Source organism: Tetrao urogallus (assembly GCF_951394365.1).
Source record: "Tetrao urogallus genome assembly, chromosome: Z".
NCBI lineage: Eukaryota > Metazoa > Chordata > Aves > Galliformes > Phasianidae > Tetrao > Tetrao urogallus.
The window spans coordinates 31998415-32003786 of record NC_136816.1 but is presented as its reverse complement, the minus strand read 5'-3'; positions in this window follow the sequence as shown (position 1 = coordinate 32003786).

The window sequence follows — 5372 nt, the reverse complement described above, 5'->3', positions numbered from 1 at the left end:
CCTGGAGTTTCTTTAAAGCAGCATTTTCTTTCATTCCAAACACAATTATACCAAACAATGATTTTAAAGAGGATTAAATGAATTCTTGGGAAGGTTAGCATTCAGTTTTGCTTTAGATCCCTCAAAATATTTTGAAAACACTTGTTCCTCAGGACTGAAGAACTGTATTTCTTAATCAACCAGCAGAAATAACATAATGAACATGCTGTTCATTGCAATCTAAGTCTAGGAGATATTCTGTTAGTATTGGAATGCCATTTCAGCTCCTTCTTTCATTGTTTCTTTTCCCTTGCTAGACTGGATAGATTGGTGTACCACAGCTGTACAATTAACTTGCTTAGTTCCACTGTTAACATCTTTCTAAAATGAAAAACTTAAATTAGGGATATCATTTGTAAAAATACTTCATAAAAATATAATAAGCTTAATGCATGGGCTATGAGAAATTCGAACAGTCACAATGTTCTTCTTACGATTGCACGTACAGAATTCAGGAACTAAGTTACTGTGGATAAAAAAAATTCTGTGACTAATAGCTGAAGGAGAAGTTGTAAAGTTTCCCATCTGTGGTCTTCAGAACAATTTCTTATTATAACTTTCTGCAGCATGTTCTGTTGAGTTCTATGAGACATCTGAAAAATTGAAGTTTAATAAACTTTTACTACAGTTCTGTTTTTAAACATGTTCTTCCAAGACACTGTCTTGAATGTGTTCTCCTAAATAGAACAAGAACACAGTCAAGGAATCCTTTTCCCTTCTTCATGAGTCATACTCATATGTGCAGTTAATAATTTGTGAATAATTCACATGCATATCACATTCATAATATATAATAATGAACCGTTAACAGTGTGTTTATACTTTTAATCTGTTCCATTTGAAAACAAGGATCAAGCTGTTATGCTTTCTGTTGAATTTGATTCGTGATCAAACCTATTGGTTAATTACATTCAAACATAACAGAAGTAGTCATAAATAAATTATTACAGATTTCATGGTAACAGAGCAGAAATATTCTGATGAGGAAAGGCATTATAGTAAACTCAAACCGTACTGGACACCGAAGAATCTGCATGGGAAGAAAAAACATATGCATACCTCTGTTGTAAATATCCGCCAGCCTTTGGTGCACATGCCATTCACAATGAATCTGTACAATTCAGTCTCCTTTGGTTCTGTTCTTCATTGACTGTGATGTACACGTAGCTTCACATGGTATTTGCCTAGTATTTCACAGCTTTAGAAATCATCAAAACACTGGCCCTATAGACCTAAATCAGATTGTTTGTATGTCTAAAATTAACAGTATTTGTCTTTGCAGACTTGATTTTCAGAATTAATTTATTGGATTTTAGATACTTAAAATTAGATTTATTGCCAAACTCAATTTGAAATATCTTTTCAGTAGCATTGAGTTATTTGTATGCTAATTAACTTCTCTTCAGTTAATTGAAGAAAACCAATTATTAATCTTTTGTTCTTCATTTCACATGGGATTGTGAACTATTTCTGGGAGAGCCTAAATAAGGATGCAGTGTTTTGGTGGTTGTGCTTTATCTTTAAATAAGCTAGCACAAGTTTTGGAAATAATCTAGATGAATTACAGTGCATTGCCATCAGAGAAAGGTTAAATTAAATTTAGAAACAGAGAAAATTACGGATACTCCTTCCATTACCTGCACTGATTCAAGAACTGTCTTTTGCAGACATTCTTGAATGTATTAATTCCAAGTCATAAAGAAGTCCAACCTGCAGGGTGAGAATAAGAGATACACAATCTCTCAGGTTCTGATCATAGAATGGCCTGGGTTGAAAAGGACCATCATCTAGTTTGAATCCCCCTGCAATGGGCAGGGTTGCCAATCACTAGACAAGGCTGCCCAGAGCCACATCCAGCCTGGCCTTGAATGCCTTCAGAGATTGGTCATCTACAATCCCAATCTCTCTGGGTAACCTGTTCCAGTGCATCATCATCCTCTAAGTGAAAAACTTCCTCCTAATATCTAACCTGAATCTCTCCTGTCTAAGTTTAAAACCATTCCCCCTTGTTCTATCACTATCAACCCATGTAAACACGTCCCCACTCCTGTTTATATGTTTCCTTCAAGTACTGAAAGGCCGCAGTGAGGTCTCCCTGGAGCTTCTCCAAGCTAAACAAGCCCAATTCCCTCAACTTTTCTTTATAGCAGAGGTGCTCCAGCCTTCTGATCATCTTAGTGGCCCTCATCTGGATCCTCAACCAGGGTTAGGGTTAGGGGGATTCCAAGAGTTCCACATCTTTCCTGTGCTTGGGCCCCCAGGCCTGGACGCAGTACTCCAGGTAGGGCCTCACAAGAGCAGAGTAAAGGGGGACAGTCACCTCCCTCTCCCTGCTGGCCACTCCTCTTTTAATGCAGCCCAGAACACAGTTGGCCTTTTGGGCTGCAAGCGCACACTGGTGACTCATGTCCAGCTTGTTGTCCACCAGGACCCCCAAGTCCTTCTTCACAAAGCTGCTCTCAAGGAGATCTTCCTGCAGTTTGTATGAATACCTGGGGTTGCCCAGGCCCAAGTGCAGCACCCTGCTCTTGACCTTATTGAATCTCATTAGGTTTACATGGGACCACTTCTCCAGCCTGTCCCTCTGTATGACTTCCCTTCCCTCCAGTGTATTGACTGCAGTGCTCAGTTTGGTGTCATCTGCAAACTTGCTGAGGGTGCACTCAATTCTGTTGTCTGTGTAACTGATAAAGATGTTGAAGAGCGCTAGTCCCACGACCAACCCCTGAGGAAGTTGTGACCAGCCTCCACCCAGACAAAGAACCATTCATCACAACCTGTGGCTGCAACCAATCAACCAGTTATTAATTCATTGAACAGTCCATCTTTGAAATCCATACCTCTTCAGTTTAGAGAGAAGGCAAGGGTCCATTCAAAGCCTTTGCAGTTGTCAAGGTAGATGACATTAGATCTATTGCCTCTCCCTTGTCCATCAGTGCCATCACTCTATTCTAGAAGGCCACCAGATTGGTCAGGCAAGATCTGCCCTTGGTGAAGCTGGCTGCCTTGCATCACCTCTTCGTCTTGTATGTGCCTTAACATAGCTTTTAGGAGAATATGCTCCATGATCTTCCCACGCACAGAGGTCAGGCTAATCTTTTTGGACTAGCATAGATCTACGTCATTAAATGGAGATTTAATTCTCTTACATTTTCTCCCTGTAAATTTTCCTGTAAAGAGTGTCCTAAACCTTATCATAGGAGTACAGTTCCGATCTGAAGAGCCACACTCAAGTACTCCCGTACTAACCAAAATCAGTAATGCTAAAATTAGGAGATAATTATTTCCATAGCAACTAATGTTCATTCGGCAAATTTAGGATGGTACCATATAACGTCTGGAGAATCAAGTCCCAGAATATACTGTTAGATGAGGCAGAGCCCTGCTCAGATTTTTTCGTGTAGGCTGTGCAACGTGACAGTATCTTGAAGCAGACCTATGGGAAAAAATTGCAGTGGAATCGCTCAGATTTTTTTTTTTTGGTTACTGCTTATTTTTGGGACAGTGATTGAATGATTAGAGTAATGGCTTTATTTAAATTTAAAAATGTCAGTGCTATATCTGAGAAAAAGCCATTTTATCCAAACATGTCTCTACAGCTTTCTGTATTGGATACCTAGGGAAGAGTGTAAGGGTTGGAGAAGTATATGATCATATCTTCCCAGATTACTCTTAGATTTTAGTGATTGCTGATCCAGGATGTGACAGCCCCCAAACATTTTTTGTTTCATCAGTTTTACAGTCATGTTCAGGCCTATGTAAAATTCCTGCATCCATCGCATCTTGTAGCAAGGAGTTCCATGGCTGAACAAGCTTCTTTGTGAGCACAGGCACCTCAGTTTGTTTGTATTATATCTGCCCAATCCTTGTTCTTATATTACAGGAGCCTGTGAACAATGTATTCTTTGTTCCAGATGTCTGTAATTTCTAGGATTCACATGCAGATGCATTATAGACTAGGATTTTGAATTTGAGCCCAATAGATTTTTTTTCTCCCCTTAGGTAAATATTGCTCAAACGTTTAAAACTAATCACAGAATCACGGAATTGTAGGTGCTAGAAGGCACCTTGATAGATCATCTAGTCCAATCCCCCTGCCTAAGCAGACTTTCTAGACCAGGTTGCACAGGTAGGCCACCCAGGCAGGTCTTGAGTATCTCCAGGGAAGGAGACTGCATGACTCCCCTGGACAACCTGTTCCAATGCTCTGTCACCCTTACTGTGTAGAAATTCTTATGTAGATTTGTGCAGGACTTCCTATGCTCCAGTTTGTGGCTGTTTCCCCTTGTCCTGTTGCCGCACACTGCTAAAAAGAGCTTGGCCTCATGCCTTCTTGTGGTTTTGTGACTTCTGTTGTCTGTATTCCACATCGTAAAATCATGTAAAGCAACAGGAGTTAAAGAGTTAGTGTTCTGGTTCTGTGGACTGCCCTTTTTGCATATCTGGTTCTTAGAGGGGAGAGGAGTGGCATTCCCCAGAGGACTTGGCATAGGGAGGAAGAAAGGTGAAGCTGCTGGCAGATTACAAATCTCTGTTTATGGTGGCGAATTCGTGGTCCTACTGCAGTACAGAGTAAGACCTTGGTTTTGGACACTCTCATTGTGTTTATTTATTGGCCTCAACTCCAATTGTTTTGTGTTATCTCGCATTCTGAGATCGTTAGTAAATCAACATTCCTCCTCAGATTGTGGTCTCTGCACTGTTTTTGGACACATCTCCCTTCCCTTCCATTCCCTTCCCTTCCCTCCCCTTCCCTTCCCTCCCCTTCCCTTCCCTTCCCTTCCCTCCCCTTCCCTTCCCTCCCCTTCCCTTCCCTTCCCTTCCCTTCCCTTCCCTTCCCTTCCCTTCCCTTCCCTTCCCTTCCCTTCCCTTCCCTTCCCTTCCCTTCCCTTCCCTTCCCTTCCCTTCCCTTCCCTTCCCTTCCCTTCCCTTCCCTTCCCTTCCCTTCCCTTCCCTTCCCTTCCCTTCCCTTCCCTTCCCTTCCCTTCCCTTCCCTTCCCTTCCCTTCCCTTCCCTTCCCTTCCCTTCCCTTCCCTTCCCTTCCCTTCCCTTCCCTTCCCTTCCCTTCCCTTCCCTTCCCTTCCCTTCCCTTCCCTTCTTTTCCACAGTTTTCCACAGGTCCACAGTTCCCCTGCATTGTTAGTCACAGGGCCAGGCCAGACCAGCTGTAAACTGTTGACACCTTTTTTTCTTCTTTTTCTTTCTTTTTTTTTTTTCTGGGGGGGGGGGAAAGGAGGAGGGGAGGGGCCGGCCATGTGCACTCCAGGAGAGGGGGACGGGCAAAGAGAATCACAGAATGGCCAGCGTTGGAAGGGACCTCAAGGATCATGAAT